General features: G+C 39.8%; 1 long non-coding RNA gene across 1 annotated transcript in view; it reads left to right on the top strand.

Annotated features, from left to right (window-relative positions):
* Positions 1 to 15,615, top strand: part of LOC111749965 (uncharacterized) — a 275,560-nt gene that overhangs the window by 15,114 nt on the left and 244,831 nt on the right. The window contains exon 4 of the long non-coding RNA XR_010318551.1: positions 6,289 to 6,365. This is a non-coding gene — a long non-coding RNA (uncharacterized LOC111749965). The remainder of the gene's footprint in view (positions 1 to 6,288; positions 6,366 to 15,615) is intronic.

The raw sequence follows: 15,615 nt of genomic DNA, 5'->3' as shown, positions 1-15,615 counted from the left end.
ATTAAAATAAATCAATAAAGCTCAAGATTAATTTTCATGTAAAGATAACTTATTCTAGTGATCACAGGGAGAGCGTATACAACTTAATTTACTGGGACGATTTACAATGAATAAGCTCAAAACATTTAAAAAACAGTTATAACCAATTAAAGGGAAAAGAAAAAATCCTGTTAAGTTCATGCAAGAACAACTGAAAGTAAAACATGACAACATCCAATCTGAAAATAATAAAATTCATGTTATATCATAACTTGTTTCCAGCATTAAAAACAGTTATAACCAAAAAAATGGAAAAGAAAAAATCCTGTTAAGTTCATGTAAGAACAACTGAAAGTAAAACATGACAATATCCAATCTGAAAATAATAAAATTCATGTTATATCATAACTTGTTTCCAGCATTAAAAACTGTAGACTTGAATAGAATCTGGAACCAAATTCAGAGCATGATTGTGTAGGCTGGACAGGGATGAGTTGCTGCCTGGTTAGAAGCACCTAAGAAGAAATAATTTCTTCTTACCCTCTTTTATTTTGGTAGAAATGGAAACATTCCTTGGTGGTGTGTACATGATGCCCAATATCTGAATAAAAATTAGAGCACAGGCCCCAATTTATAAATGCATGCCTTATTTCCATTCCATGTGTAGGAGTGGCCTTTGGAATGGCAGCACCAGTCAGGGAACAGAAGGCCCATTCACCCCTCCACCCCCCAAGTTAACACTCTTGAACTTCCAACTGTCCTCCAATTTGCTGTTGTTGGCTTTTATCCTGCTGAGATCTGTACCACCCTTCTGCTCACTTTTATGTCTGTTTCTCATCTGACTTCCCTGAGTCTCAGCTTCCTCATCTGTAAAAGCCCAGAGCCTGGTCCACAATAAAAATTTAGGAAATGTTAGTTCCCTTCTTAATGTGTCTTAGTTTCCATCCAGACAGGTAATGGAAATGATAATAGCAAAAGGCAGGAAAAGAGAACAGAAGGTTGATTCCCCTATAGCTTTTCTCCCTTTGCCACTACTGAGATTCCTTATGGGGCAATAGGATCCTATTCCCTACCATATCTTCTGGCTTCTCCTTTTTGCTCTCCAGGGGTCCCAATGTTTAGGAGAGTCATTGGAACAGAAATGTTCCTCTGAAATGTAGGTGTATTTTTTTTCCTTAGATCTCTGCATATCCCAAGACCCACCTTAATCCCCTCTGCCATCCTTGTCTTTCACTACAGAATCTAAAATAACGGGTGGAATTAGGAAGGAGCTTTGAACTACCTCTTTCTCATTATTTCTAAGAACACAAACTCTTAGAAAACCTCGAGAGAGATTTTGAACTTGCTTTAGGAAAAGGAAGGCTTAGGAGAATTTGGGAAGTGGGTCAGGGTAGATAGAGACAAAGCTTGAGGGGTGTCAAAAGATGGTGACAGTAGAAAATGGAAGCAGGGTAGACTCACCATGAGGGATTCAAAGAAAGGAATGTCTGGAAGCTGACCCAGACAGAAATCCTGCTGTTGTTAACCCTTTTATGATTCTTGGGATATAATTAGCCCACAAATATTTTCAGGATCTCAGCCTTCTGAGAATACTTGTCCCACTAAAAATATCTGCTGCCCTCCAGTGAGGGCTTGAGTAACAGTGAAAAATGATACATTTTTTGGCAAAAATTCAGTAAGGTTGAAGACTTGTAAGAGCCCTGGTGGTGCAGTGGTTAAGAGCTTGGCCGCTAACCAGGAAGTTGGCAGTTTGAATCCACCAGCTGCTCCTTGGAAACCCTGTGGAGCAGTTCTACTCTGGCCTATAGGGTCTCTACAAGTTGGAATTGACTCAATGGCAATGAGAGAAGGCTTATGCATGAGGCACCGAATCTAGGAATTATGCTTGGATCAAACGTTTGTCTCTTTCGGCTTTTGTACAGCTAGATAAGCCTTGTAAACACATTCATGATTTCCTATTGGAATTGACTTGACAGCAAAGGGTTTTGGGTGTGTGTGATAGTTAGGGAATCCTGGTGGATTTGGCTTTTTTTGTGAGTTGTATTTGGAAAACCAGAGGTACCCAATGTGACCAGATAGAAGGTGCTCACAACAAATTATGCCTCCAATGATCCTTGGGACATTGTCACCCCACAAATCGTGGCACCAAAATGCCACTAGCAACCAATGGGAACATGTATTCCCCGATAATATTTCTCAAAATCCATATTACTAACCAAAAATTTGAACACAGTCCGTTAATCTACATACATTCCACTACTGAAAACATATGCCATCAGTAAAAAATTCACAGCACAAAAAAAATTCAGTCTTATACCTGATGTCAAGTCGACTCCCAACTCATGGTGACTCATGCAAAATGGAACAAAACTCCGACTGGTCTTGCACCATCCCCATGATCAGTTGTGGATCAGACCATCTTCTGGGAACCCCTGAACCTTCTCATGGCCCTGCTTCTTTGAATTTCCCAAGATTGCTCTTCTGAAATCTTTACTCCTGCTGCTAGGTAGATGAGGGGAGAGGCAAAAAAGAAAGTCACAAATGCCACCAAAGCGGGGAAACTCTGGATTCATCTTCTGCCAGTATTATTGGTTCGTGGTTACATGGTACTCCTAGTGGGGTGTATTCTGTTTCAGGTACTTGCTCAGGTGGCTACCATTGCTTGTTTCTTCAGGAGAGGGTTTCCTGAGAGTTCCAAACAACCAGTTTGAAAACAGGCATTGGGGTATATAGTACCTGTTCAAAAGTCAAGTCCCACTGATAATGCGGTTAATTATCCAGATTTTTCTAAATGACCAGATGGCCTGATGTTAACAAATATCATCTACTTGAATAAAAGATTTCTGGTGTTTGCGAGTCAGTGGCCAATAGCTGAGGACACAGTGTCATCCCAGTTCACAACGCAATTAAGCTGGCTTGTTGTAACACCTAAAATACTAAGAAACAACTTATTCATAGGAGTCAGACTTTATTTGATTGTAGATACACATGGTCGTTTTGAGAAATACAGCTGGCTTAGGTTTCTCTAGCAATTTATAAAAATAACAACAAAAACCAGTTGCTGTCAAGTTGATTTAAATTCATGGCAACCCCATGTGTGTCAGAATAGAACTGTGCTCCACAGGGTTTTCGATGGCTGATTTTTTGGAAGTAGATCACCAGGCCTTCCTTCCAAGGTACCTCTGGGTGGACTCAAACCTCTCCCCTTTCAGTTAGCAGCCAAGCGACTTAACTGTTTACACCACCCAGGGACTCTTAGCAGTTTGTACCCATCGAGAAATCTTTCCTGATATTCGTAGTCTTGGTGTTTTCCGTTTAATTGGCTGCATTTAATACAACAGAGAAGTGCATTAAGACGAATGCAATCAAACATTAATGGCTCAAAGTTACATAGAATAGGGGGAAATATCCATATATTATTCTATTTAATGTGCTGGGTTCAGAATGCCAAAGCCTGAAAAAGAATAGCACTTATGTAATCATTGAAACAAGTTTTTTCAAAGAATATTTAATGCCTTGAGAATATTGAGACTGTGCTCTTGTTATAATGAGCGTAAATGAGCAGATGACAAAACTCTATTTCGGAATTCTGAACGAAATTAAAAGCAGACATCTTATTTTGGCTTCAAGGGGTTTCTCTTACCCATAAGTCCCAAATTAGCAGTAAAAGCCTGACTCAAAATTGCAAAACTCTTAACTTGTTTTGTTTTACTCAGAACTGCTCACCACTCTGCAGCACTGGCAATTTGCCTTTTCTGGCTCAGAAAGGGTAGTCAGGAACAAACCCATTACCTCCTGGTTTCATGACAAAGACTGTGTGCTTCCTTAATTTTCATTTCAAGAGGTCTCATATCTACAGATATGTAAGAGGCAAATTTTTAGGGCTTACTTTTTAATGCTAACTCAATAATTGTTAAGTACTTTTGTCAAAGTGGAAACTTGTATTCATTAAGCAAAAAAAGTGATACCTGTATTTCACTTCCGTAAAACCTCAGTCTGCAGGTGCACTTTTTCTTCTTGCCGGGAGAAGTGTTTCCCCAATTCGCAAGCTGTTTATTAAATCATTGAGCAATCAAATATTATGTCATTGTTTTGAGCTAATTCAAAAAAATTTTTTTTTAAACAGTCGCAACTAGCCTACTTTGAGGCACTTGTTCTTAGAAACAAAATAGTCTCCCTGCAAGCATACAGAACAAATGCTTGAAACAAACCCTATGTTTTAATCTTTGTGATTTGATTATTTTTAACAAAATAATCCCATTTTGTAATATATATGTGTATATGTGTAGGGTCGCTATGAGTCGGAATCGACTCCACAGCAGTGAGTTTTATATGTAAATATATGTGTTTATACACAAACTTTTATATATATAATCTATGTATTTAATGCATTTATATACAAACACACAAGCACAAAGAGAGGATTAGGTGTGATTTTAATTTTCTTCTTTGTATTTTCCTATATTTTTAATAATGGGTTAATATTAATTTATTTTCAAAGACTTTTTTTTTTTTTTAAGAGAGAAAAACATTATAGGAGAAAAGCAAATTGAAGAATGTAATCTAACACTTAGGTCAAAACGCCATTGCAAAGGAAAAAATTCTTCCAAGTAAAGGAAGAGGTAGGCTCCTGAACAGGCAGGAAAAAAACAGAAAGGCAGATTGTGAATTGTAACTGGGTCAAGTACATGTACGGCTTTCTCTCCAAAGCTCGGGCATTTTTCTTTCTACATCTACAACCAAACTCTCTGGAGCTGACTTCTTTTACTATCTGGCAGATACCATATCTGAACTAATCACAAGGATGATCACGTTTGTTCCTGGCAGAGCAGCCCAACCAGCACTGCATTCGTTTCAGGAGTGCTGACCATACACACAGCTTTATGGGCCATTTTTGGGCAGCCGTCCTGATCTGATTTTGGGTGGTGCTGCCACAGGCTTTTCCAGTTTTCCCTGGCACACCAACAGGCTCCTTGGAAAACCTAAGTCTGGTCCTGCCGTGATCCACAGTGGCCACACTGTTAGGCTCCTGCCTCCTCCAGCCTGAACTGGCCAGCAGAGTTGCAGTGATAATTGTTTCACGTGAACTGTGGTCAGGTTCCCCCTCTCCCCGCCCCCCACCTTTTTTTTTCCTCAAAGATTCTTATTTAGCTTATTCTGAACCTCAGCTTTCATCTTGAGATCTGGAAGACTGGCCACCTAGTGACACTACCCTGAGGTTGCCCTAAATGCTGATCCCCAACAAAAAAATGTGTCCCTCTCCTGTCTGGGCATGCCAGTCACACCCAGTCAGGTCGGCCTTTTATGTAAAGGCTGGCTTTGCAAATGAGAGCAGGAGATCAAGACAAGGACAACTTCAAGGTTGAGTTCAGATGACTGTATTATATTTTTTGGCTTGCTTCTGAGCCAAGATTAAAAAAAAAAAAAGCAAAAAACCTCAGCATTTACAAAGGAGCTGGTGAGGTGGCTATAATTATTTTGGTGAAATAATTTCTCTGAAAATAATAATCTGTATCATAGGTTCTGTGCTGTAGGCATGAAAGAAGCAAATATTTGTTCCAAATACGATTCGAAAGAGATAACGCATTTAAGTGCTTAGCCCATATGTAAGTATTCAACAAATGTTAACTCCTTAGGGTTACCTGAAACGCCGGTACTGTCAGCCTGCATCTCAGGGCGTGTTTCCTCTGTGTTAGAGAACGATTTTAATTACAGTTTTAGTGGTGCTTTCATCTCCAGACTAGAAATCTGTCTCAACTCTGGGGTTCTATGCTATTTCACATTTTGAGCTCCTTAGAAACAACATTTTCTCTTTGGGGAATAGGGAATGGGAGGGTGAGAGGAGGGCAGTAATACATGATGATGTCTCATCCTGCTATTTCTGCTTTTTTTTTTTTTTTTGGTAACTCCATGGAATGAGTCAGCTATATAACTACCTGGAGAAAATTTCTCTTAGTTAAGAGATGAGCTTGACCCAGATCTCTCCTGGATGACCAGAGGGATGTGGTCAATGACCCGGTGAGACGGATGTTTCAAGAATAGTCCTCTTTCCCACTCAGCAGCTTCTTTATTCAAGGAGCACTGGTGGAGTAATGGTTAAAAGCTTGGCCATTAACAGAAAGTTTGGCAGTTTGAACCCACCCAGTGGCTCTGAGGGAGGAAGGCCTGGCAATCTGCTTCTGTGAAGATTACAGCCAAGAAAATCTTATGAGGAACTTCTACTCTGTCACATGGGGTTGTTATGAGTTGAAAATCGACTCACAGCACCTAATAACAACAAGGTTCTATACTCAGCTTTTTTTTTTTCAGAGACTTGGAATGGATCCACTGCAGACAGGATCTGAACCCTGGGAAGTTGGAGGACCGGTATCTTTTTTGGAAAGAAGGTGCTCATTCCATTCTGTGTGGGGTGGGGGAGATTAGTGCGATTAAATTTAGTAAGTTTCCTTCATTAACATAGCTGTTATCTAGCAGTTGAATAGCAAAATTCAAAAAACAACACACCCTTGGCAAAGCGTTAGGAATCTGGTTGGGGAGGCTCTCCCAACCCATTAGAAGCAGAGGCATGAACAGACTCTCCCTCCCTTAAAGCTCTCCCATTATATCATGTTCTTTCTTGAAATCCATCCCTTTTCCCCATTTATCTTTCTCTTTCATAATAGTGTCCTCAAACTGGTGGGATTAGGGATTCCTTCCTGCCTTTCAACATCCTTTCTTAGTTTTTTCCTTCTACACATTCTTTGTTATTTCTGTCTTAATGAAACACATCATTTATTCATTAATTTATTCACTTTTTAAAAACATCTACTCTGTGATAGCACCTTATTTCTAATCATGTGGAGCAAACAGATTCTATCTCCCTTAAACCCCTTTAGTTCTGTATCTCAGAATATGCCTACCATTGCTGGGAAAGGCATCTGCAGAAGACTAATGAGCATTCCACAGTGGGTGGTTTCCTCTGGAAAGGTTTTCCCATCGGTCACTTTCTCAATTCTCAAGAGTTTTCATAGTCTCTCTCATCAGAACAGGATAATCCCCAGGAGAAGAATCCACTGTACTTAAGGGACATCATTATTGTTAGATGCCATCAAGTTGACCTTTGACCCATGGTGACCCCATGTGCAACAGAACAAAACACTGTCCAGTCTTGTGCCATCCCCATGATCAATTACATATCTGACTGTTGTGATCCATAGGATTTTCACTGGCTAATTCTTGAAAGTAAATCACCAGGCTCCTCTTCCTTGTCTGTCTTAGTCTGGCAGTTCTGCTGAAACCTGTTCAGCATCATGGCAACATGCAAGCCTCCACTCAATAGATGGTATTGTACTGGCCAGAGTTGAACCTGGGTCTCTTGCATGGAAGGTGAGAATTCTACCGCTGTTGACATATTGTAATGGATTATCAAAATATTCTTGGTTTTACCAAAAAGCTCACCTTTACCAGTGTTATAACTCAGAGTATTTCTATTGTCATTTAAAAATCTTTAAAAATAAGTACCTTTTCAGTACATGCTCTCCTCAGTCATAGAGTTTCTATTCTCCATTAAATGACGTGGTCTTGTTATTGTTGTTTCAGAGGAGGACACTCTATCATTGAGCAGATAACTGGGTTACAGGGCTGAACACGGGCAGCCATTGATGCATTTTCCTTCTTTATAGGAAAGACAACGTTTAAGAAGTTTGATGAAAGTAGTGAGGGAATGTGGAAGGGAGGTGAAACATGAGGGGATGTTGTTTTCTAAATATAAAACCATTATGGACGTAGAAGTAGTCAATTCAGTTCAGAGCAGGCAGAGGGAAACCAGAAGGTGATACAGTTACAAAACATGATAGATTCCTGAGTCAAAGCACAGGTTAGAGGTTTCAGAAATCAAGGCTCTTCTTTTGGGCATTGGGTTCAAAGTAGTCTGTAACCTCATGGAGCTTCAATACACTTAATTGCTTCAGCAGATTCCCCCTCGGCCCCATCCTCTTTGCCCTTCCATTTTAATTCATGGATCCTGGGTAGCAGTTCTCACACTTTGGGGTGCACCTGAATCGCCTGTGGAGCTTATTGAAAATGCTGGAAGCCAGCTTCCTGGCTTCCACTCCCAGAGAGTCTAATTCAGCAGACCTACAGGAGGACCCAGGAAGCTGCATTTATGATAATCACCCTAGGTGTTTTGGATACAGAAGTCTATGGAATAGACTGTAAGAAATGATGATTTATTCTGCATTCCACTTTGGAGAGTGGCTTCTGAGGTCTTAGATGCTAGCAAGCGGCCATCTAAGATGCATCAATTGGTCTCAACCCACCTGGATCAAAGGAGAATGAAGAACACCAAGGACACAAGGTGATTACAAGCCCAAGAGACAAAAAGGGCCACATAAACCAGAGACTACATCAGCCTGAGACCAGAAGAACTAGATGGTGCCTGGCTACAACCGATAACTGCCCTGAAAGGGAACACAACAGAAAACCCCTGAGGGAGCAGGAGAGCAGTCGGATGCAGACCCCAAATTCTCATAAAAAGACTAGACTTAATCATCTGACTGAGGCTAGAAGGATGCTGGTGGTCACGGCCCCCAGACCTTTTGTTAGCCCAGGAACCATTCCCAAAGCCAACTCTTCAGACAGGGATTGGACTGGCCAATGGGATAGAAAAAGATGCTGGTGAAGAATGAGCTTCTTGGGTCAAGTAGACACTTGAGACTATGTTGGCATCTCCTATCTGGAGGGGAGATGAGAGGGCAGAGGGGGTTAGAAGCTGGTGGAACGGACACAAAAAGAGAGAGTGGAGGGAAGGTGCAGGCTGCCTCATTAGGGGGAGAGCAATTAGGAGTGTATAGCAAGGTGTATATAAACTTTTGCATGAGAGACTGACTTGATTTGTAAACTTTCACTTAAAGCACAGTAAAAATTAAAAAAAAAAGAAATGATGATTTAGTGGCACTTGGGATTTATGAAATTTTGATGGGGAAAGAAATATAAGGAAAATAATGGGGAATGGGTTACCATAATCCAATAGAAAAATCTCTCTTTTTACTAATGCATCATGTAACTAGTCCAAGATTGTACACATTTTATGATTATATTCAACATATGTTAGGGGAGTGCACAAAGGCTCTGATCCAAAATATTCTTAGAACACAGTTTTTAGTAATAGTTGGCTGATTGCTTTCAGGGAATTTCTAGAATCTGAATTATTTTGAAAGCTTTCTTGTAGCAATAGCATTCAAAATTTGGAGTGAGGTTTTGAAATGAATAGATTCATAGACTTCATCTCAATTTAATCAACATTTCCAGTATAAACCATATACTGGGACAGTGCATGGTTAATATTTGGTTTTGTGTTCAATCTAGAGGTACGAGACACTAATTACAGAACAATGCAATGCAATTAGTACCATAATATATGTGTTCTAAATAGCATGGAAACCCAGATAAAGAAGCAAGGTTTTTTGCTTTTTTTTTTTTACCGAAATGGAATCTTAGAGACAGCTCTCTGTTGTTGCTAGCTGCCATATAGTTGGCTCTAACTCATGGTGACCTCATTTATGTACAATAGAACAAAACCTTGCCCAGTCCTGCACCATCTTCACGATCATTGGTATGCTTGAGACCATTGTTGCAGCCACTGCGTATTATGAGTGCCTTCCAATTTTTAGGGAGCCCATCTTCCAGCAGTATATTGTACAGTATTCTTTTGTGATCCATAGGATTTTCGTTGGCTAATTTTTGAGCGTAGATTACCAGGCCTTTCTTCCTAGTCTATTTTAGTCCGGCAGATCTGCTGAAACCTGTTCAATATGGGTGACTCTGCTGGTACTTGAAATACTGGTGACACAGTTTCTAGCATCAAAATACAACAGTATGACAGACTGACAGACACACGGTGAACAGTTCTCTAGTCTATCAAAAACCTATCTCACAAGAAAGCAGTTGGGGCTCAGGATTAGAAGACTTCAGCATCTTCATTTGCATGAATGGCCTTAAAAAAATCTACATCATGCTTTCTGTCCCATACACATGAACTTTGTAGACGATCCTTTTTTTTTTTTGACATCCAAATGAAGGAAAACCGTAAACAACACTTTACCACCTTATTTTCTTTAACTGCTTATTTTACATAGTCCTTTGATCCACCTGAAACACCTGGGTCATTGGGATTATCATCTTCATCTTGTTTTAACTTGATGGGCTATTTATAAGTCATGTTGATGAGCACAATTAGCCTTGGCATGCAATGGGTAAGTGCTTGACTGCTCACCGGAAGGTCGATGGTTTGAGCCTACCAGCCACTCCAGGGGAGAAAGATGTGGCAGTCTGCTTCCGTAAAGATTTAGAGCCCTGGAAACTATGGGGCAGCTCTACTCTGTCCTATAGGATTGCTATGAGTCAGAATCCACTTGACAGCAACTGGGTTGGTTTTGGTTTTGGTTGACAAGCACACACATATGCTTCCCTGAAACATGATTTCCTAACCACTGGGAACTGGGCCTGTGTGGATTTAGTGCAAGAACTTTGATACCTGGTTTTACTTTCTGAAATCTCATCTTTGCATGAAAACAAATGCATTTTAAGGATTTGATAGTATTTTGACCAGTAGTATGTTTAAAATCTAGGTTCTTAAAAGAAGGGAAGAAAGGAAGGAAAAGGAGGGAAGGAAGGAAGGCGAAGGGAGGAAGGAAGGCGAAGGGAGGGAGGAAGGAGAAGGGGAGGAAGGGAGGGAGGAAAGAAGGAAGGAAGAAAAAGTTTCCTCATACTCCCATTTCTTCTAAGTCTCTAAGAAAGACCTTCACATGTTTTCCTTTGATCTGCGTATTCCAACAGATAGCACCCTAGTTGATTTCGGAGTAGGAAGCTACAAGAGCAAGGCTATGCAAGAGAGCTAAACAGGAACAGAAGGCTCCCTTCAGAGTACAGTCAAAGCAGTTACCGATTTTTAAAACATTTTCCTGGCAAGCTTGGATCTGGTAGTCACAAGGAATAAAGCATTTTAATGGCTTATAGCAGAGTTCTTGCCCATGTTATTTCTAAAACTCAGACAAGCTAACAAAATTTAGCCCCTAGAGAAGGACATCATGCTTGGTCAAACAGAGGGTCAGTGAAAAAGAGGAAGATCTTCAGAGAGATGCATTGACACAGCGGCTGCAACAATGGGCTAAAACATAGCAACGAGAATGGCACAGGACCGAGCAAAGTTTTGTTCTGTTTTTTATAGGGTCACTAGAGTCAGAGCCTGCTCAAAGACACTTAACAACAAATGAGCAGCTACATGATTTTGTGATCTATAAAATGGCAGGTAGTAGGTACTTGGAAATTATTTGTTGTGAGTGAATATACCTCCTGGGTTGTTAAGAGAATTACAAGAGTTAGTTCACAGGTAGCACTTAGGATTGTGTTTGGCTCCTCTGCAGCAAAAGCTCAATAAGGGGTAATTATTTTTCCTATTTCTAGCTGATGGTTTTGGACAAGTCACTTAATCTGTCTTAATCTCTCCTTTATTTGAATCCTATTTCATAGGATTTTTGGCAGAATTAGTGGAAAGAATTTTGTGTAAGTTCCTGGCTCACAGTAGATACTCAACAGGGAGGGGTGGTGGGGGGGGGGGTGGGGAAACAATTGGGATCTGCCTCAGGGTATCTGGAGAGTTCAGAGTTTCTCAACAAGGAATTTTAATCACTAACTGTGTATACCTTCAACTATCACCACCTGAAAGTGGAGAAGCAATCTAGAGTATGAAGATGCAAAGCAAGGATGTGACCAAGGATAGGAAGATCCAGCATATTTGGGGAGAAGGTGTGAGGCCACTTGGGGAGAGTGGGTCAGGAAGCAGGCCTTGATGGCTGTGGTTTAGTTACTCGGCAAGGCCTGGCAGAAACAGTCTTCAGTCTAAAGATGCCAAGTAAGATAGGAATTCAAGACCAAGGAAAATGTCATTTATACTTCTTTAATTTTTTTAAATTGTACTTTAGATGAAGGTTTACAGAGCAAACCAATTTCTTATTAAACAATTAATACACATATTGTTTTGTGACATTGATTGCCAACCCCATGACATGTCAGCACTCTCCCCTTCTCTACCTTGGGTTCTCCATTGCAAGCTTTCCTGTCCCCTCCTGCCTTCTAGTCCTTGCCCCTGGGCTGATGTGCCCATTTAGTTTCATTTTGTTTTATGGGCCTGTCTAATCTTTTGCTGAAGGATGAACCTCAGGAGTGACTTCATTACTGAGCTATAAGGGTGCCTGAGGGCCATGCTCTTGGGGTTTCTCCAGTTTCTGTCAGACCAGTAAGTCTGGTCTTTTTCTGTGAATGTGTGAGTTCAAATTTTGTTTTACATTTTTCTCCAGCTCTGCCCAGGACCCTGTCTTGTGATCCCTGTCAGAGAGGTTGGTGATGGTAGCTGGGCACCATCTAGTTGTGCTGGACTCAGTCTGGTGGAGGCTGTGGTAGTAGCGGTCCATTAGTCCTTTGGACTAATCTTTCCCGTGTGTCTTTGGTTTTCTTCATTCTCCCTTGCTCCAGATGGCGTGAGACCTGTGGAGTATCTTAGATGGCTGCTCACAAGATTTTAAGACCCCAGACCCTACTCACCAAAGTAGAATGTAGAACATTTTCTTTATAAACTATCTTATGCCAGTTGAGCTAGAGATTACCTGAAACCATGGTCCCCATAGCCCTCAGCCCAGTGATTTGGTCCCTCAGGGAGTTTGGATGTGTCCATGGAGCTTCCATAACCCTGCTTTGACAAGTTGTGCTGGGTTCCCCAGTATCGTGTACAGCCTTACTCTTCACCAAAGTTACTACTTACCTATTATCTATTTAGTGTTTTTCTGTTCCACCCACCCCCTCAAAACCATCAAAGATTGTTTCTTTTTGTATGTAAACATTTCACGAATTTTTAGAGTAGTGGCTTCATATAATATTTGTCCTTTTGTGATTGACTTATTTCACTCAGTATAACACCCTCCAGATTCTTCCACGTTGTGAGGTGCTTCGCAGGTTCATCATTGTTCTTTATTGTTGCATAGTATTCCATTGCATATATGTATCATAGTTTGTTTATTCATTCATCTGTTGTTGGGCACCTAGGTTGTTTCCACCTTTTTGCTATTGTGAACAATGTTGCAATGAAATAGGTATGCAAGAAAATGTCATTTATTCTTTTGTTGGTTTTTACATTTTTTTTAAGGAGCTCTGGTGACACAACAGTAAGCACTCAGCTATTAATCAAAAGGTTGGTGGTTTGAACCCACCCACCTGCTCAGAAGGAGACAGAACTGGTGATGCTCCTATTAAGATTTACTGCCTAAGAAACGCTATGGGGCAGTTCTACTCTGTCACATGGGTTCCCTATGAGTCAAAAATCCACTTGAGAGCACCTAACAACAAAATTTTTATTAGGAACACAAGGTGAGCACAAACTAGACACCAAATGGATGCTTATTGATATGTGCACTATTGGTTGCATATCCAGCGCTAATCTGTCTTCTTCCTTGGTAATAGGACCCTGATTTTAATAAAGCCACAAAAGGCTCAGCCCCAGAAAATGTTTTATGGTTGGTCTATGCCAATCATGTCAATCCTATTCTTTCCCAGTGATTGGTGCAGAAATGGCCGTGCGACCCTATACAGGCCAATGAGACATAGGGACCATCTGCTGGGCATTCCCAGGATATATTTTTCTTTTGGAAAAATAAATATTCATCTCCCTTCCTTTATAGTTTTGCTCTCATCCTCTTACCTTATTGCTTGGGACTTTTTTGTTTGAAGAACTTGAAATTGAGGCATCCATCTTATGACTATGAAGGGAGATTTTGCTAATACATTGAGGACGGCAAGGGAGAAAGATGGAAGGAGTCTGGAGTTGTCACGGTATTTTTGAGCTATGAGCCAACACTGGCACCAAAAGACTTCTTATTAAATAAATAATACATGTTCTTTTGTTTTAAGTCACCGTTACTCAACTTCCCTGTTAATTACAACTTAACTCAGGTAATAATAATGACAATAGACAGCAGTTATGATTCTTACTATATGCTGGGAACTTTCCAAGTACTTTAAATTTTAATCCTCACAACAACTCTATGCGGTAGATATGATTATTATTACTATTATTATTCTTATTTTCCATTTGAGGAAACTGAGGCACAAAGGTGTTGACTTGCTCAGTGTTACAGAGATTATAAATTACAGAGCTAGCATTTACATCTAGGCATCTGGTAGCACCACCTGTGCTCTTTATACTATTATAGTGTAATATAACTTTATATTAAACTACCTCAATATAACTGAATTATTCATAATAACATAAGCAAATTATTAGATTGAGTTGCCTTATTTTTGTCCAGAGAGCAACAATAAACACCCAAATTCTAACTTATTTGTATACTATTCAGAATATAATAGCCAAGGGTGTATATAATGGCTATTCTGTATGAAATCTGCTTAAGGAATTAAACATGATTTTTTTCCTATGTTTTCAAAAATATGTAGTAATATAACCAAAGCACCAGGAAACATGTAACGAAGTGTTATTTTATGGGAGAATGGTTGACTCGTGCACAATGACTTGAAATGATCCAAAAGAGAAAATCATAAAAATATAAATTACAATGAACAGAATACTGGGTATCGTTTGGTAATCATGTCACCAGAAGTTCCAGAACAAGAAATTGTAGGATCTACCATTGTTTTGCCAAGTGTATTCCTGTGTAAATTGGTACCATTGTTTTGCCAAGTGTATTCCTGTGTAAAACAATACGGTCTTGCAAAGAGGTACTTGTCTTCTTTTTGATAAGCCTTTTACTGGTTGAGAAAATGTATTTTCATTCATTTAATTTATTGACAAAGTTGATTTTTCATGAATAAAACAAGCCAATCCTAGTAATACTCTTAATAAATGAAAATAAGGCATTCCCCATCCCCTGCCTCTTCTGCCTTTTTTTTTTTTTTGCTTATAATAAAGAAAAGGAGCCCTGGTGGTGCAGTGGTTAAGAGCTCAGGCTGCTAAAGGAAAGATTGGCAGCTTGAATCCACCATCTACTCCTTGGAAACCCTACGAGGCAGTTCTACTCTGTCCTACAGGGTCACTATGAGTTGGAATTGACTTGATGGCAATGGGTTCTGTTTTTTGGTTTGGTTATAATAAACAAAAAACGTTTTTACCATTAATGATGAGGACTCTGGAGAGAGTTGCTCTGAGTTCAAATTCTAGCTGTACTGTTTACTAGCTGTATGTCAAGATACTTAAACTTTCTGCAACTTAGTTTCTTCTATAAAATTGTGACACATAGATTCAATTTCATAGTGTTGCGATGAGGATGAAAAGAATGAGTTCCTGGAAGCACTCAGAATAGGGCAGTTAACATTCAATAAACTTTAGCTACCATTATCTCATTCGCTAGATTTATGTCACATGTCCATGTCTAAACCAATCATTGGCAAAAGCAATGTTCTTCACGTGATTCTTGTAAACTAATCTGAATTTTCTTCTGGGCTGATGAGCTGTGAGTAGGGTTACCTTCCCTGAGAGATAGATAATCAGGGCTTTCTCAACAAACAAATGGGAGAAATAACTAATGATTGGGAGAAGATTTTTTTAAATGCTTTATTGATTTAGATATATTGGCTGTCTTAGGTCTATAGGGA

This window comes from Loxodonta africana, chromosome 2, assembly GCF_030014295.1.
Source record: "Loxodonta africana isolate mLoxAfr1 chromosome 2, mLoxAfr1.hap2, whole genome shotgun sequence".
Classification (NCBI taxonomy): domain Eukaryota; kingdom Metazoa; phylum Chordata; class Mammalia; order Proboscidea; family Elephantidae; genus Loxodonta; species Loxodonta africana.
This window is presented reverse-complemented; position numbering and strand designations above follow the sequence as displayed.